Below are 23,306 nucleotides of genomic sequence, written 5' to 3'. Positions count from 1 at the left end.
TTTGCAAATCGCTGCCGAGAGGTTACAATAACCCCGGGGAGAGATTTTGCTGGCTCACCAGTGTGAAAGGACACTGCTCCCCCGCTATAAAGCCCGGCCGGGCGCAGGGAGGGGCTCGCCACCAGCAGCCCTCCGAGAGGATGCTCTGCGGGCACGGCCGCCTGGGGAGGCAGCCAGGCCAGGAGCTGTTTGCCAGCCGCATCATGGAGCGAGCAGGCCAGCGAGGATCTGCACAGCCCCTGCTCCCACGGCACGGGGACAGGCTGGGAAGGGTGGCAGGGAGGGAGCTTGAGGCCACGAGCCGCGATGGCATCGCCCGGCCTGCGTCTGTGCCGCCTGCGCTCACGCGGTGCTGCTCACAGGGCTCTGCCTCGCCACGCTGGGGAAGGCACAGGGCTGACAGGGAGTAAAGCACCCTGCTCCCTTCGCTTGTAGGAGCAAAAGCAGGAAAGAAACAAGTGGCTTAGCAGAGACAGCCAACGGCCACCTGCACCTCCCAGGCGGGTTTGTGCCAGCAGGTAACGCGAGGCAGCCAGCCCCGCTCCTGCTAAGCATCCTTCTCCCTGCTAAGCTCCCGCTGCACGCTGTCCTTACAGAGCATTGGGCCCCAAATGGAAAAGTTTTATTGCAACTCAGTGCCACCGGTGGCAGAAGGAAATCGGGAAACCTGCTGGAGGAAACCAGCCCAAAACGCCAACGTGGGCAGGGAGCCGCAGGCCCTGAATCACCGACAGCTCTGCCAACACCAGGCCTTCCCCTGCCACCCTGGTTACACGCGAGGCCTCCACAGGCACCCACACCTCCAGCGCCCATCTGCCCAGCTCAGCCACGTGTGGAAGGCCCTAGCTGACATCTCACCCCCTGCCATCGGCCAGGGCGAGTGCAAGGGGCTGCAGGCAGAACCCTGGGTCTGAGGACCTGTCCCTCCGTGGTCCATGCCATCGGTGGTCTCAGGACGGTTCGGCAGGCAAGGGATGCACAAAGCCTGCTGCTGCCTGCAGCTCCGGGCTGGGGCAGGCTGGAAGGGCACCACCGGAGTGACCGGGATGAACTCAGCCCCAGTACAGGTCCCCAGTGGTTCCCTGCCAAGCCCAGGCAAGCCCCGCAGTTCTATCACTAATACCTTAATACCTGATAATATTACCAATGTAACACTTCACCTTGAAGCCAAGCACCTGGGCCCAGAAAATCAGCGTTTAGTGAGAGTTCACAATGCTCGGCTTCTCCTCCAGGCCAACCGATCGCCACCCCTTCCCACCTGCTCCGAGGCACGCAGAGTCTCTTAAAAAAGGCAAAGCTCCTCCGTTAGCAGCAGCTACGGGCTGCACCAGAGAGGGAACACAGAAACCAACTCACGTGCCTGTAACCGGGCTTGGGGTAGGAGAGCAGAGAGGAGGAGCAGCGGGCACGGCTGCGGGCACAGCACCTTCCCTTCCACCCCGGCACGGTAAGAAGGGCTCCGCCAACCCCCAAACGCTTTCCCCAAAAGGCACAGTGCACCCTTCAGAGCCTGCAGAGGGGAGGACCCGGCGGCACAGGCAGGTTCCCGACCCCTCAGGGTGGCAGCCAGCAGCACAGCCCCTGCCTTCGCCTCCCTTCCCACTCCCGCAGGGGCTCACGGGCTCGGACCCGGCTGCGAGCAGGCTGCCGGGGAGGCAGCGCCACATCGCAATCCTCGGCGCGATCAGAGAGCTCTCCGCGTTTTGCTGCCAGCCTGAAGTTTGAGCGAAGGAGCCCACCAGCAGGACTAGAGGAGCCGAGCGCCTCGCAGGCAGCCACCTAGTGTCCGCTCGGCCGCATCCTGCCCGCACGGCCGAGGCGCAGGGCAGCGGCTGGGTGAAAGCAGGAGCAGGAGCAGGAGCAGCAGCAGGAGCAGGAGCAGGAGCAGGAGCCCTGGCACCCAGCGAGGGCGAGCTGGGGGCAGCCGAGCACGGGGTGTGCAGGGATGGAAGCGGCGAGGCGGCACGGAGCGAGGCACGGCTGGATCACCGACCCACATGGCACCCTCCAGCACGAGGGCAGCAGGCTCCTTGCTCCTAGAGAAGTTTGTTGGAGACCACCACGGGCCCGCAGCTCGCCCCATGGGCTGTGCACGGTCCCAGGATGCCAACTTGGAGCCAACTTTTCCCGGTGCAGGCCGTGGGACGAAGCCCAAGGCAGGGCCAGGCGCCCCACCGGCCGTGCCCCTTCCCTAAAACCGCTTCCATCCACACCTCCTCCGCTGCCCCCGCAGCAGCCCCCTCCTCCTCGCTCTCTTTCTCTGTGTCCTCGAGACTCCTCTCACCTTGAGGAGTGTTAGGATTACCCAGCATTTACACTCAATGCTCCTCTTTATTCCTTAAGACTTATTAAGAATGATAATGAGCTCCAAAGCAGTGACACGTCTCTCTCTCTCCCCCTCTGTCGCTCGCGCTCTCTCTCTCTCTCTACGTGCCTTTTCCGTCAAAGGCACACAGGACAAATCCGACCAAAAAAAAAAAAAAAACCTGACAATATGGATCAAGGACACATGAGGATTTATATTCTACAAATCCAGCCTTTTTTGTTTTTATTATTTCTGCTCCAATCCCACCCCCTCCCCTTCTCGCTCACACTCTCCCCCCTCTCCCCCAGCCCTCTCGGACTTTGAACGAGCAAGAAGAAGAAGAGGAGGAAGAAGAAGAAGAAGAAGAGGAGAAGCAAGCTGCTTGCCTGGAAAACCTCGTTAACGTGGAGCTCTTAAACGGTTGATTAATTTTAGCAAAATTTACGACGCGCTCTTGCTTTTCCTTGAAGCTGCAGGGTTCTCACCAAAAGCGAGTGAACTTGGAGGTCCCTGGCACGAGCCCGCTGCCCCCGGCGCCGGGGAGGCACTCGCCCTGCCGGGTGCTCCAAGTGCTTCGATTCAAATCCCTTTAGCACAGCCTAACAAACACGACCTCAAACTCCCAACTTCTGGCTCTTTAACTGCCCAGAAAGATATTTTTTTAAAAAAATCACTAGCCGGTCCTCAAAAAACAAAAGGCAGGAGGGAGCCGGGAGCGCCCGTTCCCGAAGTCTCCCCAAGTTGGAGCTGTTGGTGCCACACAAACGCCAGGCTGGCGGCTGCCTTCGAAGCATCAGGGCTCTCCCAAAGCCACCTTTAAACCTGCTGCGTTTCGCCAGAGGGAAAAACCGAGCCTAAGGAAACGCAATATAGAGATTTATACGCATCCTGAACCATACTTCAACATCTCGGCCGTCTCCCCAGCTTCCTCCTAGCCACTGTTTGCTTTTATTCTTTGTCTCCCTCTGCTAGGCTCTGTTTTTCTGATATAGACATCAGGAGGTTAAGGGCTCAATTATCAAGTCTGTTGAATCCTCAGCTTCGCGTTACTTAGGGCTTCTCTGCTGCTCTGGGGAAACCACGGTGCAAAATCCCTTTCCTTCTTGGCTTTCCTTTTCCTTAACTCACGTCTGCTTCCTACACACCCCACGTGCGAACCCACAGATCTATTTGGGCTGGATGGAGAGAAACCATGCACTGGTTTGGGAGGCAGCAGCATTAATAAAAATAAGCCTGCGAGTGCCTAGGCAGGCTGAACCTGAGGCATTTGCGATCTTGAAACCCAAAGTAACATCCACATGGAATTTACAAAATATGATTCGAGTGGTTCTAATTAGCCCCAGTCTGTGGAAAAATTGGAAGGAAGCGGCTCTTTGATTAATGTTACAAACCAGAAAGGAAACAGATTTTAAAAGTTAAAGTAGCAGCATTGTGGAATACAGAATCATTACCAGCACGCATTTACGATACCTGCCTCAATCAGATGGGTTGGGGTTTTGCTTTTAGGGTTTTTTTTTTTTTTTTTCCTTTTTACTCGAAGAAAAAAGGAACATAGGATGCGAGTAAAAGCTTTTGTTTATGGAAGTGTGCGGCGCTTTTATCTCCCGAGGAATTTATATAGCTGGACCGTGTATAAATCCTTCGGAAAATGAAATTAGCAAAAACAAAACAGGAGTGAGGGTGCCGGTGGGCGGGGGGGAGAAAATCACCACCTCAGTAAATCACAGCGGATAACCAGCCCCTGGCTCGGACAGATAGCAAATTCTGCTTTAATAGGAAGAAACAGAGTTGGGAAGGGAAGGGGCAAGATCCATACCTGCAGCAAACTCCTGGCAAAAACGGGGGGCTATTTGCAATAAGCTTTTGAAAGTCACTGTGCAAGTTTGTTTGGGCTTGAAAAGAAAAAGGAAATAAGTTTTTTTTTTTTTTTTCCAGCTAGCTTGATTGTTTTGGGTGGAGCTCAAGCGTGTGTGTATATACGCCGTATATAAAAATGAATTACTAATTCTTTCCTGGAAACTGTTTGAATTACAATCTGTAAGATACAAAAACACACCTTTATTTTAACACTGATTTTAATGCAGATAGAACAGGGGGGGGAGGGAGGGAAGAGCGAGGGAAATGTTTTTTTTTTCCCAGTGCACAGCAAAACCCTTAAGCAAGAATAATTCCTCCCCACACATGTCCGCCCAGAGCCACGCACACGCTCTGCTCAGCTGCACAGCCACCAACTGAACTCCAGCTTTCAGTGGCTTTTCCCTCTACCAAGGCTTCGCTCTGAAACTGCGAGAATGACAACGTCATGTGTGGGGAAAGCTGACACTTGGAGCTTTTAAAAAGAAATGAGGAAAAATAAGCTGTTGACTTCTTGGTTAAAGTATTTTCTTGTTCTAACTCATGTTCTTATGTCACTGGGCTTAAAAAAAAAAAAAAAAAAAAAAAAAAAAGGAGAGAGAGAGAGAGGGAGAGAGAGATATGACTTTCCTTGAATGATCTGTTTAACCTAAGCCAGAGGAAAAAAAAAGAAGTCATTAATTACTTATGTGAGCTATTGCTTCTGAAAGACAATAAACCTGCCTGGTCGCCATGGATATGACATATTTGCTCTGAAAACAACACAATAATTAGCAAAGGGGAAAGATACAAGGAGAATATGCAAACTCCTGAGTTTAAAGCCATAGTGTTTCCTTTTTTCCCCCCTCCTCTTTTTACTTGACAGAGTCAATTCTGTTTGCAATTCAAATCAAACAAATAAACAGAAGATTTACAAAAAAAAATAAATTAAATGATCCACCACACTCAGAATCACAAAAAAAAAAAAAAAGAGAAAAATTAACGAGGAAAAAACAGATAAAGTCTGGTATGGACAGCTCATAAACCACCTAGGTGTTTTCCATATGCACGTATATATATGTAAAATATATGTATATATCCACAAACACACACGCAAATAGATTTGAGTTATAAGGGCTCCACGCACTATTTCCTCTGGGATTATTCCTTTATTTTTAAGCTGAGTGCAGAAGCGTACCGAGAGGAGAAACGTCTCTGTTTCAGGCAGGGGAAACCTTCTGAAGAGGCACCATGAGAAAGTACAAGAAGGGCTTTTTGCTACGTGAAGCACGCAGCGTGCTGGTAGCATTTTCTCTGCAAACCTTTCAACTTTCCTCCAGAAGATGAGCAAAAACCCCAACTGGATCCGTCAGCCTGACCAGCCCAGTCCGAGTTGTACAAATTTTAAGCACCACAATTTTCCCTTCTCTCACCTCGATTACTTTGTACGAGGCGATACCGCAGGGAATGGCACGTAAGAAGGCGATGGATAAGTTAGCAAATACCCGAAAGTGAGCTACAGGCAGGGAGACTTCTCTAAAATAATTGATAAATGTTGCGGGGAAAATGTTTTTGAGATTTCTCTCTCATTAAGATGAGACAAAGACTATTAAAACCTTCTCTAATGCGATTGCTTTCTGGATTCTGACCTTCCACATTCGGAAACCAAGTAATAAAAACACCCTAACAAGCACTTTATCTTTAGGGATATTTGACTTTGAACTTATTTTAACATTAAAAGGACTTGGGAGGTATAAAAATAACAATATAGTTGCCACAAGTTTCTGCTGCTGCTGTTGTTGTTTTCACCGCTACAAAAACCTTTAGAACAAAATAAGCAGATTAAGGAAACATCCCCCTAATTTAACAGGCTCTTTTTCTATTTTTTTTTAAACAATAGTTTTTAGCTGGACGCTTTGATCTTGAAAGGGTTCTGCTATCTCGTGTGATGAGGGGGGAAAAATGATCTGTTTTAAATGATGATGCAAAAAAAGGATCAAAGCCCTGACTTTCTGTTAGCCATAATAAGCTCTGTCTCGCACAAAGCCTCAACTTCAGACTTCAATATACGGAATATACGGGAGCCCAATAAAAGCACCGAAAAGGTACAAAGTCTGACAACAAAAGGGGACACTGCTCCTTTAAACGTTTTAGTGCATATGGAGTTTGATTTCTGAAAGAGATCAGTTTAACATCTCCATAGAAACCAGCAACAGATTATCATCAACAGAATAAATAACTAGTCTAATAAATTAAACAGGAGGCATAAGATCTGGAAACTTGATTACCGAAGTTCAGCAATATTCCCCCATAAACTCTTCCGAGCCACCTTTCGGGTAGCTAACAAGGTGGCAGCAGCACATAAATAAAGGGGAGGCGGAAAGCAGCGGCAGGACTCCTGGAAAGAAGTCCCAAAGCTGCTTTTTTACCTTTTTTTTGTGCGGGGAATTGAGGGTTTTTAGGGTTAGGGCACCTGGCGCAGCCGGCACTGGGGACGGGGGAGCTGGGGGGGGGGGGGGAGCTGGGGATGGGAGCGGGGCAGGGGGCTGGCAGGGGGCTGGCAGGGGGCGGCGGTGCGAACCCCCCGAAGTTTCCCCGCAGGTGCCCGGGGGGGTCCCGGCGGTGCCGCCACCTGTGCGCGGCCCCCGGCACCCGGCGGGACCCCCGGGGAGGGGAGAAGGGGGCGAGAAGGGGGGGGAGAGCGCAGAGGGGAGGGGAAGGGGAGCGAGGGGAATGGAGTGAGGGGAAGGGAGGGAGGGGAGGGGGGGGAGAAAAAACTTCCTGGCTCCGGCCGGCAAATCAGCTGCGCATTCTGCAAATGCCACCGGGTAAAAATAACCTGCCGCAACGGGGGCACCGCGCGGCCCCTGCCCGACGGGGGGCTGCGGGGGTCCCGCGGAGGAAACTTCCCCGGGCAGGGCCGGGCAGGGCCGTGGGGGGCAGCGCCCGGCGCCCCCGCTCCCGGCTCCCCGCACGCCGCCCCTCGCCCCGTTCCCCCCCTTGCTTCCCCCCGGGCCCCCCCAGCCCGTGCGGTGCCCACCTGCCCGCGCCGTGCCGGGCCGGGCCGTGCCGTGCCGGGGGGGGCCGTGCGGTGCCGGGGGGGCCGTGCGGGCTCTTACCTGCGCCGGGGCGGCTTCGGCGAGTTGTGCAGCGCGGGGCAATGTGCGTGTGTTTGGGATGCGGGCGGCAGGGCGCATGCGCCATCCAAACTTGCCCTGATCCCGGATTTTTTCCTCCCCGCGCCGCTCCGCCGGCCCCGAGCGCTACCTGGGGGGGGCGAGCGGGGCGCGCTGCAAAACGCGGAGCGGACTCGGGCTCCCCCCCCCCCCCACCCCGTCCCTTTCTCCCCTCTCCCCTCCCTCCTCGCTCCTCGCAGCCGCCGCTCCTGCTCCGGCCCGGCCCGCCCGGAGAGGGGCTGGGGGGGGGTTGGGGGGGGGGGGGGAGCCGGCACGGAGCGGAGCCGGGCAGGGCAGGCGGGGAAAGGGAGGGGCGGCCGCAAAACCCGGAGCGGATCGCGCTGCCCGGGGCACGGGGAGCGGCGGGGGGCGGCTGCCCCGGGAGCTCCCCCGGGAACCGCGCTCGGCCCCGCGCCCCCCCCCCCCCGGCCCCCTCGCAGCTCGCCCCGGTTCCGTCCCCGTGCCCCGCGCTGCTCGCAGCCCCCCCCCGGCTCCCGGCCGCTTCCCTGCGAACTTCGCGAGTCGGGGAGCGCTGCGGGAGCGGCACCGGGGGGGTCCCCGCTGGGTGCGCGCAGCCGGGCGGGCAGCGGGCAGCGGGCAGCGGGCAGCGGGCAGCGGGCAGGCAGCGCAGCCCCCAGCTGGCAGCACGGGGTTGGGGTTCAGCCTGCTCCTTCTCCGCTGTCCTCCGTCCTGCTGCAAGTGCTGCACGGCAGGGCTGGGGGGGAAGGTTGGGTCGCGGCTCTGCCACAGCATCCACAGCGAGGGCACCGCGGGCACAAGAGTTGGGGCTCACCGGTACCCCATGGCACACACCGGCACCCCATGGCATCTACCAGTACCCCTATGGCACCTACCAGTACCCCATGGCACATTGGTACTCCATGGTATCTACCAGTACCCTAAGGCACCCACCAGCACCCCATGGCACGCACCTGTGCCCCATGGCACACAAAGGTACCCCATGGCACCCAACAGCACCCCATAGCACACTGGCACCCCATGGCATAAACCAGTACTCTAAGGCACATTGGCACCCCATGGCACACACTGGCACCCCATGGCACACACCAGTACCCCATGGCACACATCAGTACCCTATGGCACATTGGTACCCCATGGCACCCACTGGCACCCCATGGCACACACCGGTACCCCCATGGCACCCACTGGCACCCCATGGCACACACCGGCACCGCCGCCTTCGCACGGCTTCGTCCCTTGGGGCTGCACACCGCTGAAGGCAGCTGCCCCCGTCTCTGGCCTGCAGGATTAGGGCTGCCCCAGGCCCCGGCTCTGCAGACCTGTAAACTCTCGACCAACTTCACTCGCTGGGAGCAGGGAGCTCTGCGTCAGCACACCCACACACAGCCTCCCGCAGGAGCGTCTCGCTCTTCCCGTGCGCTTCCCTGCCTGTGTCTGTCTCCACCTGTTGTCTCTTGTCAGATGCTTGCACTGGAAGGTCTTTGGGGCAGAAACCACGGTTTTGCACTGGATTTACCGGTGCCTTGCACAATGGGGCCCGGCTCCGCGATCGCGGCTCCTACGTGCTATTGCCACACACGTAAATAATAACAATAATTAATAATAATAGTCTAATTCCTCTGATTTCGATGTGACGACTCATGTGAGTAAAAGTGACTCATATACATGAGTGTTTGCAGGACCGCTGCCAGCTCTTGAGCTTTTATTGTGAGTCTTCCAATATTTGGTGTTCTGCTTTGATCCCCAGCCCCTGGAATGACATGTTTCTAGCGCCTGTGTTTACACAAGGGAGCTTGGAAATGTGGCCTCGTGCTCCCCAAAGCCCCAGAAGCCAGGGGACAAGTAGGAACCTTCCAAAGAAATGGGTTTTTAACAGCTTTTGAGAAAATCCTGTAATTGGGCAGCTGGCGGGGGGTCTGACTCATGAATTTTGAACAGACAAGTTCAGCAATGTACATCTCCTCGGTGAAATATTTAGGTCCCTGCGAAGACCAGGCTCCTAAGCAGGCTGAATTTACAGCGCAGAGCCGCGCTTCTGGGGAAATGCTCGGAGCGTCTGAAGCGTCTGCGTCTTTGCAGAAGCCGGGCTTTTGTTTATTGGAATATTGTTTGGTATTTGTCACGCCGTGGTTCTGTATTTTTACCTGCTCACAATAAGAAAGCAGGAGAATAGGGATGAAAACGGGATAATTGAAGTAAATAGAACTGTCTGGTTGTTCGAGTGACTGCAGCGAGTACTTACAGAGTCCTGAAGTTAAAAGACCAAACTTGTTGAATTCTTATGCTGGAGAGACACTGTCAGGCTAAAAAGCATGAGTCTCTGCAAGGAACTGTCCCAGCTTCTGGTAGAAAAGTATGAAAGAGCAGGTCCTAAGCTATGGATTCTTCTCCTTATGAGGCATCCCTGAAGAATGAAGGGTTGGGAGAAGAGGGCCCTTTAATTAAGTCTGAATCGTTATTTTTAATTGCATTTACTTCTTATTATTTTCTCTCCTTCGCTTTTTTGCATTTCTCTCATCTGAGGTGCTGAGCGCAGACTGAATGGTCTTCCTCCTGCTTGCAAGTCGGCTCATTTTGGAGCGCCGTGGCGTGCCCTCGTTAGGAGGGGCTGGGGACAGGACGGAGCGCTGTGGCGGTCGCGCGTCTCGCCAAGAGCTCGCCGCTCCCTGCAGGCGGCAGGGCTCCGGCACCCCACAGCTGCCCCTCAAACACCTTCAAGCCCAAGCACAGCCTGCCCCAAAGCTCTCTCCACACTAGTTTTGGAGCCCAGCTCGGCGGCTTTGCGGGTGTCTTTTGACCTTTCTGTCCCTGCTCTCCGAAGCTCGCTTGCGCAAAGCCCCGCGCAGCCCAGGGCTGGTGCCGGCCATGGCAGTTCCCAGCAAAGGCTCCTCCATCAGATAGAGCATGAGGTAATGACACCTTGCACAGCCCGGTCTAGATAGAAATAAAATAATTTAGCAAATTGCAAATGATGCATACTTAACTATTTATGCAGCATCTTCCTGTCATCAACCCAAAGCAATTTTACTTCCGTGTTGAACAGTGGATGAAAATGTTGTATAGATTTAACCATTGCAGGAGTTCCTTTTAAGTGGTGCAGTAATCTCTCTCCAGCTAATTTAGTGTTGTAATAAGGCACCACCCTCAGAAGTCCTTTGTGTTCTTGTGTCAATACTGCCCCCAAACCATAAGCACCGGCATCTGCATCTATCATAAAAGTGGGTCTGAAGCACAGGAAGACTAAGAAAGGAGCAAGATGGCCACTGGGGAGGCAACCTCAAGAGCCTTTTTCCAGTTCTGGACATACCAAAATTCACTCTGATGCCCACTGGAAGACGACTGTCTTTCTCCCCACATCTCTGCAATGGTTTAAAAGCATTTCCAGCAAGTGGAAAATTCACCGCCACGCCTTTGCTAGCAGAAGCAGAGCGAGATGTGTGCGAGGAGTGGGCCAGCTCAGCGCAGACTCACTTTCTTGCCAGGGGAGATTCCTTGCCCACTGCTCAGGGTCTGACTCAAACCAGACCACTTCAGCCTCGTTGGGATTGAAGACTTTTCAGTTCTAACCAAAACATCTCTCATTTTTGCTCTTTTCTTTTTTGACTATACAACACAACAACGGGGAAAAAAAAAAAAGAAAAAGGAAAAAAAAAAAAAAGGAATTGTGGACATGACCATCCTTCCCTTCCCCTTCCAGTTTACCAGTACGTACTGTAACCAGTCAGACCTTACACAGCTATGGGTCCTGCCTTTGCTATTTCCTGCTCGCCTGAACATTTAACAAACAAACAGTGTGGTTGCACAAGACCGTTGGCAGCCCAGACTCCACATGCCCCTCTGTCTCCAAAAAGGTTTCGTGTATTCCCAGTCTTTCTTCAGTTACCGTATCACGCAGCTACACCATCAGCTGCTGCCCTTGGGGAGAGGACATCCTGCTCACTGCAAGCTGCCTGCCCATAACACATTGGTTGTATTGAACTACATATTTCAAATAAATTTCCATGGACTGAAATTGTAGGACACCTCTCTTGCTATTTATCATTCAGCAATTAGCAATAATAACATCCAAACTCATTATTAGACTGTCCTCTATGTCAGCTGCCCAAAACTCGCCGCTAAATCCTGAAATTCCTCTCCTGAGCCCAGCTTTGAGAACGGTTCCCCCCTTCTGCTTGGGGTCCTCTGGTTTCCACCCAGGTGGGGTGGCGGCAGCTTGTGCAGGCACGCCGCCATCGCCTACGGGGTGCAAGGACACAGAGAGCAAGGATCTGTCAAGTTCCTTCATGCACTGCTGGGAAGCGGTGAGATATGAGCGTGAGGAGTAGTGCAAGCCCTACAGAAGGGAGTATTTGGATCGAGGACAGCAGAGCTGTTGTGGGTTGAGCGCCGAGGCCAGGCGGCAACCCCAGGACGCGCTCCCACCTGGCTAAGCCTTCCACGTGCAGCCCGAGAAAACTTTCTTAGCCTTACGAAATTCCTCACACAAGAAAAATGGTGCTAAAACAACACAAGAAGGGCCTGGATTAAAACGACAAAAGCACAGAACTACGCGCTGAAGGCTCGAACGCTGTCCTCAGCTCACCCTGCTGCGACGTGGCCACTGCTTTGTGCAGAGGGGAAGACGAAGGGCTGCACCAAAGGGGCTCCTGGAGCTCTGAGGCACGGGGCAACACAGCACCAGGCCCAGATGCCTCGTTCCTGACCTCCCAGAGCAGCTGGCACGCTTTACGTTGCCCTCTGTGCCACGTCAGTTCCTCCAAGGGACATTTAATCTCTGTAAGAGAGGAGGCCGAGCTCTAGGCTGACTGGTCCACCAAACCGGACCCAGTTATCCACCCCAAATGGACGACCCCCCGGCCAGCAGGCATCCCAAGCAACCTTTGCCAAGCCTAGAGCACACCAAGGTGCTACCCAGGACTTCTCCTCTTGCTTCACAGCTCGCTGGCAGAATGAAGAAATCACCCAGACATGCACTAGAAAAATCTTGTGGATTTGCTTAGTTTCGTAATGGAAAATGAAAAGTCATTGCACAGGAGGAGGAGGCATTTTTTCAGCCGCAGACATAACATGATCTGCCTTCATTCTTTTATCACAAGAGTGGCACAAGCAGTCACAGAATAACCTGTGGCCACTGTTTGTCAAGGGCCGTTTGCTCCCAGGCAGCTAACCATTGCTTTGCACGTGCAGACCAGCAGGAAGAGGGAGCGGAGCGGTCCCCTCGTACCCTGGGCCACGGCCGCGGAGCGCAGCAGGCGTTGCTTCACCGGCAGCAGTGGGGCAAGACTTGTATCGAAAAGGATCAGGCCCCGAGTTTTGAAACTTCCAACTTTTGTTTAGAAATATATATAACAATTATCAGCAGGCAAGCATGTAATAAAAATATTGAAACTGCGTGGGGCATATTATAGGTGTACAGACTAAGACGGGTTTTTGGCTGGTATACAGTGGGGGAGATAAGAATTGGTTTAGAATCCGTTCTTATCTGCTTTATTTGCCTTAAATCTGTATAAAGGTTCAAGCAGAAGTCCTGGCGTTTAGCAAGAAGGATCTGGTATTTAAGCCCAGTTCTGCCCCCAAATTTTCCATTGAGTTCACTGTTCTGTGCACCTGGGTAATATCCACTGCTTTGGGGCTTAGTCCTAAGGGAGGCTACTAAAGACAATAAATAAATGTAGAAGAAAACAATAATAAATAAGCAACAACAATAATAAAACTGGAATTCAAGTGTGAAGTTGTATGTTTGTAATAGCCTGCCTGTGTTAGAAAATAATCAACTAAATAGCAATAAATAATAAAAATTTATATTAACAATTCATTTGTGCTGATACAGACCTTCAAGTTAGAGTTCATTATATTAATTTACTAATTAATTAAGCACTACATCACCTGGCACCTACACAGGTTTTATTGCACTTTATAGATGGGAAAACTTAAGAGTCTTGCCTAGGGACACAGTGAATCAGTGGCAGAGCTGGACACAGAACTGGAATATCCTCCACGGCTCTCCGTCTGTTTACAGCATAAAGCTGTCCTGATTTTCCGACTAATTTAGTTCAACAGATGCAATTCTCAGTGTGGAGACTCCAATTTGGGTGCAAGAGGGAGTTATTTTGTTTGAGCTGAAATCAGTCCTTAATTATATCAAGCTAGTTATATAAATGCAGTTTTAAAAATATCCTTGTAGGCATCTACATTTCAGGACACTGCCTCCCAAACACACCTTTGGTTTAAGTGCTGCTATTTTCCAGGTGGGTCCCAGGGCCCAGCAGCTCTCCGGGACTTTCCCGTCCCCATTGCACCAGGGAACTCCACCCAGCGAGATGTGCAATTCTGCATGTCTTCCACCAAATGGAGAGGCAGCACTGGTGAGTGCCCAGGTTTTGGTTACGACAGAGCCACCACGGTTTATTCTGGCCTTTTACTAATTGGTTTAAACTTCTCCAGCGCCAGGCTTTGCAACCAACTTCCAGCTGCTCGTGGAGCTGCCACACGGCCCCGTGGCTGCTTTAGGGGGGTGAAGTCGAGCCGGCACTCCATCTCAGCATCACGGAGAGCTTTTATCGAGGGAGGCACTTTCATCGAAGGGCTCTTCTGAAACGTGATCCCTCCAATATGTGCCCTGCACTGACACTTGCTCTGGTGTGGTCACCCCGCACCCACCTCCTGGGCAAGAAGAGGCTTTAGCTTTAGCTCTGCCTTCCTCGGGGTCCTTATGGTCCTGCTGGTGCTGGCGCATGGGCACAAGAGTGCTTGGCCCTTTCCTTTTTCCCCGCAGCGTGTGCCAGCCTGGTGGACGTCATGGGGGGCTCCATGGGCTGCCCAGAGCACTGGAGGCGAAGCAGGGGCTAAGGAATGCACGGGAACTGCGCGGGATAATGGGCAACGTTATTTATAGCCTGAACGCAGAAAACCTCCCCTGCCTCCCCCCTCGCCAACAGACAAACCCATGTCCAGTAATGACAAAGTCATTACCTTTTTATTATTTTTCAATAGGGTTCAGATGTAGCGTGTCTGCTCCTTACAGCCCGTCCTGATGGCTCGGGGCTCCCGGCTCTGAGAACATGCAGCTGAGCGCGGCGAGTGGGTGTGGAGTCACCAGCCCTGCTTTAGGAAATTTGGGCCTTACCCTCCCGGCAGCCTGTTATCTCGCTTATTAAGGGAGAATTATAATGTTTCCCTCCCTCCCAAGAGGCATTTGGGACTACAATAAAGGCCTTGTGAGAACTGCTGGGAGATCAAAGCGGGGATCCCATTGGAGAAGTTCAGCGTGGTGCTGCTCCTGATAAGATATGGGGTTTGGGGCTCTTAATAGAAACTGTGGGCTTTTCAGTGTTTTTTTCTAGTGTGAATGCTATCCTTGAAAAAAAAAAAAACACATTTTTTTCATGTGGAAATCCTAAAGTTATGTGATCCTCGGGTACTGCAAAGGTTGAAATTCTTTTGGGTTAGGTGGGTTTTCAAGCTTTCCACCCCAATGTCCCACGTCCCGTGTGAAGCCTCTGTCCTTACATGCGTTTTGGTCACCGGTTATTTCACCACTGCTCACTCCTTCCTCCTCCACCTGCTGCCCCTCTGAGCCCCCAGCCCTTCTTTCTGTCCTGCTTTTAATGCTCCACCCATGCTCACTTCTCCTGCTTCTGCACATCCATCCCCCACCTTGTATCTTCAGCAGGACCCCGTCTGCGGGTGTGATAACCCACGTAGCACCCAGGTCCCTGGGATTTAGTCGGAGATCTGCTGCTTGTTTGTTTATTTCCCTTTCAGCGCATCATTGAGGCCCGTGTGGCAGGCGATGTGAAGGGAGGTGATTATGGGAGACTATTTCCCCTCGCCGCTCATTCACGACAAACAAAGAGCAATGATTGATGATTAAAAATGCATTCTCTGGGCTTGTTTTCTTTTGTTTTACCATTATGGAGATATTATAAATACTGAATACTAATCAATCCAGACCTGGTGGGACCTCGCAGACCTTCTGCAATCCAAGGGCTTTGCTCTGCCTTGCAACCTCTGCAGTGCTCCCTTCCCTCCTTTGTTCCCGAATGAAGCACCTGGAGCCCTCCGTCCCACCCCAAAAGGCTGAAATAACTTGGGAGGAACGCCCGGGGTCGTCCCAGACCGGCCGGGCTGTAAGGGACAGCGTGTGTCAGGGCTGTGCTCAGGCATCCTGGCATTTCCCTGCGGCGGGGAGAAAACAGAAATTCACTGCTCAGATCAAAGGCAAACTGCTCTGATTTAGGAAGCCCAGAGTGCCACAAATTTGCTTTCAAAGTGGATGCCTCGTGGAGAGGAGAAGAGGTGAGGAAGCCTCCTCTGAAAAACACTCAGCAGCGAGGCTGGATCCCTCCCTGGGCAGTTCTGTGCAGGAGCCCGAGCGCCACGTCCGATTCCGCAGCATTACACAATGTCCAGAGAAACAGCAAACTCGGCGGTGCTTGCATTCTTTTATCTTTATTCAGTCAAATTAACTGCCTTCCCTTTCTCTTTTTTCCCCTCTCTCTCTTTCTCCCTCGCTCGTGTGAAACAGCCGCTGCAAAAATTCATCAAAAGCCTCTATCCTGACCGAACGGGAAGGTTCCTCTTTGCTTTGGCCCAAACCACGACTTTTTTCCCCATCGTTTCTTCCCCGTGAGATCTCCGTGCTCTGCTCCCTGCTGCAGCCAGCACTCGCCTCCCACGGCAGCAGGAGCACAGCTGGGGTGAGGCAAAGCTTTCTCCAGGTTGAGCTCCCTGCCCTGCTCCTTGCCACATGCAGGCAGACCCCCGGCACGGCCAGAGACCCCCGAAGCCATCAGAGTGCGACACGGCCACGCAGGGCAGCCCCGGGACGCTCGGGTCACAGAAAAGAAGCTGCAGTGGGCACTGACACACATTTTTCTTAGTACGCTTAGAACCAGCCCAAGAATAGCTGAGCTCAGCTGGAGCATATCAGGAAGGAGAAGGAAGAGAATCTGAGCTGGGCTAGCAAGAAATTTTAGTCTGAACCATATGGCAAGAAACTGCAGTGTGTTCTTATCTTGAAGCCCGAGGATTTATTTTATGCACATAATTCCCTGATCATCTTGATGTAGCATCTATCTCTTAGGAGGATGGTGTTGCACTATCTAACCACCGCTGCTGGAAGTTGACAATCTCTCTATCATCTTAACTTTCTTAAATAATTTTAAATATATATCTGTCTTTAGAAAATATCAAGGACCCGATCCCATTGAAGTCTGGGAAAGGAGTCTAATCAGTTTCAATAGACGCTTGGATCAAGCCCACAGTTGTTCGTTACTCTCTTTAAATATTGTATCTCCGCGTTACATCTCTGCATGCCACTCTCCTCTAGCACGCACAGGATCTTCCTCGCCCTTTGAAATCTGCAGAGTTTTTCTGTGAGAACAGCATTTCGCTGTGATCCGTGGGCAAAAATGGAAGCCACCGCTCCCAAGCAACAAGGAAGCCTAAAGTGCTGATTCTTAGCCAGTGCAATTTCTCCCTCTGTGTCTGCAAATTTCCCTCCTTCCCCCTGCCCAGGGCACTGTGAAACCAACTCGTAGGGAAAGGGGCTTTGCAGCAGGTAGCGATAATTAATATGCTTCGGATTTTTTAGGTTAGCCTTGAGTCTGCAAACAACCTTCAATGCGGTGTAATTAGCAGCAGCTCCCCAACAAATTCAGCCTCGCAGACTCGTTTCACCAGCTCCTGCACGCAGCCTGATTCAGGCCACTCTCTGCCGAGCCTCGGCAGTGGAATTCCGTCTGTGCCCAGTGGTCTGTTCAAAGCAAGTATTGCTAGCGCTGTGTTTTCAAACATATACACTTTCACCCAAAAGATCCTACCTCTGCTGGCAGTCTGTTTCAGCGATACCACTTAGCATACGCTTGGCAGAAACGGCACTGCGTGTGTCTGCACGCCTGTATGTATATGTATGCACATGTACTACACCCACACACACACGTTACTAATCCATTGCCTGATGTATTTATGGCTATTTTTCCTATAAACCGCTGCCCTCTAAGAGGCTTACGGCCTCCTTCTGCAACCACGGGAGGACCTGCTTGCTTCCACAGTCCACGTCTGCGCTTCAGAAAGGCTCCCTCTGCAACCCCGCTGAGATGGTGACCTTCGGGCAAGCAGAGAACCAGTTTAAGAGCCCAGGCCAGGCCTGCACCACCTTTTGGAAGCGTAGCCTTAAACTGGGCTTTCCTTGCAGCCTGGTTAATGCCCTGGCCAAACCCCTTGGCTGCAGTTACAGTGACCCCCAGAGGCCAGTCCCGAGGAGCCAGGGGAACCCCCCGCTTCCAGCTGGGGGCCACTCTCCTTTCCCTCTCCTTTAGAAGATTTCTCCCAAATTCCTGCCTCCAGGAGAAGCAGCCCCTGCTTGTTTTTAACACCATAAAGCCAAGAAGCATCCATCAGCAGCTAGATCATAGAATCAGCCCAGAATTGGTTTATCTGGAAAAATGCACCTTGAAACCTCCGAGCCAAGAGGTGGCAAATGTCGCGTTGTCCCACCTGGGAGGGCTGCTTTCTGCTTTCTGCTTTCTGCTTTCTGCTGCCTGCAAAATGCAGAGTCTGGGACGATTCCTCAGCCCACGCTATGCAAGAGGTCAGACAGAAAATCACAATGGTGCGAGAAGTCTATGAATCAGATTACAAGTATGACGGCGCAGAACAATACGGTGCTGGTTAGAGATACCCAAGCTACTGCTAAAGAAGCCCTGCAAGCAGTGGAAAATTATACCAGACACATCCCTGCACTACTACAACTGCACCCTTCTGATACCAAGCTAGCTCAGGTGTCTCTACGAGGTGTTTGCTATGTACAGACACACCAAACACTGCAACTTGTACTGCTTGGCCACTCTGCACCTCGGCATCCTCATCTGTAAAACAGGGGGGAAAGATCACCACCACGGTCAGAAGGAGCTGTGAGGCTGATCTGCTGGTTTTTAAGAGCCCTGAAACCTCACAGAAGGGCAATTTATTGTTCTTCTTATTTTCCTGTGATCACACTATTCCCACAGGGATTGTTTATTTCTCAGCTCTGGGTTTCAATTTATTTATTTCTCATTGTGTACCGGGTTTCCGTACAGAGCAATTTCCAGCAGCAAAGACTGAAGGGACTATTTTCCCTTTCCGCCTTCAACTTAACAAACGCACAGGCTGATAAATCCTCTTGTGAAAATCCTACAGGGTGAAACAGGCTACAGATCAAAGGCAAGGAACATTTGTCCTCTAGTCTGATACCAAAACCAGCAGAGCTTCCTCACCTTCAGAAAATCATCCTCCAGGAAAGCGTGCGTGCCACCCTCCCACTCCCAGCTCCCAGCCCCAGATTCTGCCTTTGCCACACATTTCTGCCGCCCGGCTCTGCCAGTGGAATCCGGCTCTACGAGCACCAAGGGTTCAATTTCCCTGTGAAAACACCTCTGAACAAAGCAGGAAATCAGCCAGCGGAGGGAACAGCGCCGGACCCTGGTTCTGGTTCGTGTCTGGAACCAGAGGGTGGCTCTGAGGCTGGGCAGAAAGCCCGGTGAGCTGGGGGTAAGGGGTCCCAGCTCCCACGGGGACCTGGCTATGTCAGCCCCACGCTCAGCCCGTGGGGTGCCCGGAGCTGCTCCTGCTTTCCCTGTGGGTGCTTTGGGCTGGTGCCAGGGCGCTCTCCTTCCTGCTCCGACAGCACAAACACGCTGTACCTGCGATACCTACGGAAATACAAAGGTCACCGCGCTGCCGCGGGTGAGCGTTTGCCAGCGCCTGTTCCCAAGAGGAAGGAGGGACGCTCAGCACGCACAGGGACCTGCTTGGGTCTGACCTCTGTGCGATGCCCTCAGTCCTGGGAGAGGTGGGAGCAGAGCCCCAGGTAGCCCCGCTCTGTCTCGCTCCTTCCACGTGCTGGAGAAGCTCCCATAAAGTCTCCTGAGCGGTCTTGGGCTCGGTGCCCAGTCCTTGCTCTACTTCAGGTACTGGGGAGGGTGCTCGGGTTGCATTTGTACAAAACCTGAGCAAAGGACCCAGGGAATAAACCTTGGATGCAGAACGGCTGGGCCATTCACACAGCCGAAGCCAGACAGGACATTTAAAGCGGGAAGTGTCTGACATCTCTGTGTGTCTCTTGGCTCCAGCAGGCACACAGCAGCCACCGAGCTGAGCGCTTGCTTAGCCACCAGTGCTGGAAAGGTCCCAGTGGTACCAAAGACCTCTGAGTAACTCCTGAGTCAGTTTGTCTCCAGGGACTGCTCACATTCTGGAGTCCTGGATCATGATTCGCACACATCTCCCTCAGCATGCCTATTTCCTTCAGTGGATTTAAGGGAAAACCACGAGTTTTGTTTCTGCTTATCCGTCCCTCTGTTATTCAACAGTTTCTTTAAGAGACCATTACGAAGTTGTGTTCCCGACAGGCTCACGGACTTGGAAAAGTGGATTTTATAGCTGTGTCCTGAAAGGCAACAGGAAAAGTTTGGGGATTGCCTGTTTGCTAAGGTTACGTACAAATTATCTCAGGTAGCTGAATTACTGCAGTTTAATGAGCGACCCCGCCTCAACTGCGAGGCAGCACCTGACCGTGCTCCTGACCAACTGCAGCCGTACAGGAGAGCACAATTGTTGGAACCAACATAAACGCCACCACGCAGCCACATTTTGCTCTGGAACAGCACCAGTAATTAGTGCAGCGACTTTACTAGTTACCTATTAAGCTGCAGTTTGACTTGAATCGCTCCCCAATACCAATAAATTTGGCTTGGTGCTGTAGGAGACGCGCTGCCTTTCCACGGGTTGCGACGCTTTGTCAGGGTCTTGGGCTCCCTCGTGCTGCGTGCCGAGCTGTCCCCAGCGGGCGTGCACCACTCCCTGCACACAGCTTCTAAAATCCAGACTTTTGGTGAAGAGCTCTGCGGTTTCACCCTCAGCCTGCCGAAGATTTAACACTCGCTTCGTCAATGAATGCGCAAAGCAGAGCAAACGGGGGGGGGCTTCACACAGGTGAACAGAAATCTAGTGCACGTTCAACTAACCTTTGCCTCTTGTTCTTAAAATTAAACCCTGCGATAATCAACGCTCAGGGCGAGCATCTCACAACTGACTGTGTAATTTCAGGGGCTCAGTGGGAACACCGATCGGAAATCCCTGTAGGCGCTTTTATACAAACACCCCCTGCGAGTGCAGCTGAAATGGAGAAAACAATTCAGGTGAAAAATTAAAAGGAAAACTCCAGAAAGCTGAGGTGAGACACAGCTGCTAATCAGTCCAAAAGGGTGGGGAAGATAATTTATTGCTATAAAGTGGACTTACGTTCCCTTACCTGTGAATGTTATCATCTTTGATAAGCGATACACACGCATATTTTATATTTCTATGTTAAAAAACAAAGTACAATCTTACAATAAAAAAGCCTGGTAACTGCAAGGCCAGGTTGCCCGTGGAGGCAGGTGTGTGCGTTAATGAAACACTCCTTCCTCCCCGTCCCAAAGAGCCTGCCTTTATAGCCTGGTCACGAGCTGAAGTTACTGTAAACATGGCCTTCTAAAGTCACCAAAAAAGTTCAGCACCCCTTGCAGGAAGGATCGGTTTACACCATCTAATTTGTATCTAATGTATTTGTCTGACTAATACATTAAGTCAGATATCGTTTCCTGCTCACAGGCCGTTTACCCATTCAGCCAGGCTTTCTCCCTCCCCTCTTCTGGATTAATCCTCAATTCCTGCTGACCCTTCTCCGTTCCCTATTTCTCCACCGCCCTCCTCGTTTTTCCCCACGAGCCATTTTTGTGAGCTTTTCCCAGCACGAAGCCCAACGCCTTTATGGGGACCTTCAATCCCCTTGGGCCCAAACCCCACAAGCCCCATTCATTTTATTTGACCAAATATTCCTACCGCAGCCACCGGGCACAGCGAGCTGGCAGCACGGCGGGCGCTGAGCAGCAGCTGGGTTATCCAACCTGCAGCAGCACCGCACACCCGTGGCCAGGCCCCGGAGATGGGGACGAGCCCAGCGCCCACTGGGGACAAGTGCCCCAAAGCCCCAGGCTGGGCAGCGAGGTGCTTGGTGGCGTGCACCAGGTGTCTGTCCCAGGACAGCACCACAAAATGAGGTTTCCTGCTACACCCCTGTGCTCAGGCAGCGTGAGAGGACACTTGGGAGTAAGAGAAAGTGAGGGAGAAGGGGCTGGTTTTAGGAAAGCGAGGGCTGGGCGAGGGAACGGTGTCATCGAGTGCCTGCAGCACGGCGCCCGTCTGCTGGGGGCAGAGAACTTGGTGTGCTGCCCACACATCTGTACTGCCCACAGGGGGCAACAAGCGCCCAAAATACTTCAGGATGGGCAAAATGCAGCCAGCCCCAGCCCCCAACAAGGGGTGGCTCTGATCCAGACACCTGTCTGCTCTCCCAGGCTGAATTTGGCTTATTCTCAATGGGCTGACTCGGGGCGGCTTACTCCAGGAAATCCAGCGCCGATTTCGGCTGGGTTTTACAGCCCCCGTGGTCCCGACCAGAACCACTTCGGGTGGGCCGTGGTGCCTGAGGCCGCTTGTGTCGCCCCGTGTCACGGGGCTTGAAGGAGAGGGTGTCCTATCAGCTCATACGCTGGGAGGCTGCAGCCCCTTGGATGATCCTGGCTGGAATTTCACTAGTCCCAGTAAAGCTCCCTGCAGACAGAAAGGGGAAATAGCTCCGCGCTCCGTTCCCCTCCTGCACCCAAACATGGTATCTGCGTCCAGGGAACAATGACTTAAAAAGGACTTCAAAAACAGGCATTATTTGTCATCTGGAAGAGCTATAAAAAGAAACACTTCTCAAGTAGTGAGTGTGAATACCATTACTTTACAGATTCAAGGGAAAAAAAAAGCAGATAACCTTGGGGAGACCCGACCTTCAAACAGGTTCAAATAACTTTACCATGCTTTCCCTTCCTCTCTCCCACACAGGCACAAAATTACATACGTGCACACGCTCCCACACATGCACACTCCCACATGAGCACAAGCCTGTAGGCACGCACGTGCCCTCTGTCACACACAGAGAGCCTCTTGCACGTGTTCCCACTCACAGGCGTTTCCACACATTCCCATTTCCACATTTTTCTGCACTTGCAGTAGCACTCCTCACGTGCACGCGTGCACACACGTACACACACATCCAGACGACAACCAGACCATAATATGCCGGCACAGTACGGTAACTGCAAAAGGAAGATCAGACCTCTCAATGCTGAGCGGGTTGGAAGTACTTTTGGAAAGGAATTCCAGTGTTTGTTCCATACCCAGGGTGTTTGAATCATCAGAATACAGCCCTGTGAATTTACATAGTTAAAAATCAGACTACCTAAAAAAACAAAAGCCCTTACTTTTGCACTTTCCTGTCCCTTCAGATCCAGCTTTCTAGGCAGCCTGGATCAGCAGCAGATCCTAGCAGCACTTTCAGAGGGGCGAGGAGATCTGCCCGCGGAGGTTCGCTAGCTGTGCAGAGATTCGCACCCGAGCAGAGCTTTGCAGGACGTCGCCACCGTGGCCAGGCCCTGCTCTGACCCTGGGGCAGATCTGCGTGGCTGGGCTCTCACACACTGCAGGTTTGGTGGCTGCCCACCTTTACCTGCTTTAAGGGTGCTGGGGTGCACCCGGGATCTCCATCAGCTAAGCCACACGCCCAGCTTGCGATCCTGCGGAGCACCCAGCTGAGGAGCCCGAGCTCTCCAGTACAGAGCAGGGAAGGAGACAGCTCCAGAGGAGATTCAGAGCAACTCAGGTGAATTCCCAAAGCTGGACTGTACAGCTACCCACTCTGTCCTTGTTTGCCAGAAACAACTGAGATCAGTTTTTCTCCACCGTTTTCACCCCCAGCTGGATATTCCGCAGGTGGGAGCTGCCTAAACCCTTGGCGCTGCTACCAACAGTGCTGGGAGCTCCTCTGCTCGCCGCTGCCTGATACCTCCCAGCTCAGTGCAAACATTCAGAGGCCGTACCCTCAGCTGTGTGTGACACCCAGTCCTTGTGCCATGGCATGCAGACACGCCGTGTATGTC

The 23,306-nt window shown here is 52.6% G+C and overlaps 1 protein-coding gene across 2 annotated transcripts in view; it reads right to left on the bottom strand.

The window, feature by feature from the left end:
* Positions 1–23,306, bottom strand: part of CASZ1 (castor zinc finger 1) — a 233,970-nt gene that overhangs the window by 164,927 nt on the left and 45,737 nt on the right. Inside the window, exon 1 of one of the 2 annotated variants that reach the window (XM_032201410.1) lies at positions 7,258–7,421. The exons of the other annotated variant lie outside the window; for it this stretch is intronic. The gene's annotated coding sequence lies outside the window, so the exon portion shown is untranslated. Of the gene's footprint in view, positions 1–7,257; positions 7,422–23,306 lie in introns of those variants that run through there. 2 annotated transcript variants of the gene reach the window in all.

The sequence above is a fragment of the Aythya fuligula genome, chromosome 21 (assembly GCF_009819795.1).
Source record: "Aythya fuligula isolate bAytFul2 chromosome 21, bAytFul2.pri, whole genome shotgun sequence".
Classification (NCBI taxonomy): Eukaryota; Metazoa; Chordata; class Aves; order Anseriformes; family Anatidae; genus Aythya; species Aythya fuligula.
Note: the sequence above shows the minus strand (reverse complement) of the source record. Positions and strands in the feature narration are given on the sequence as shown.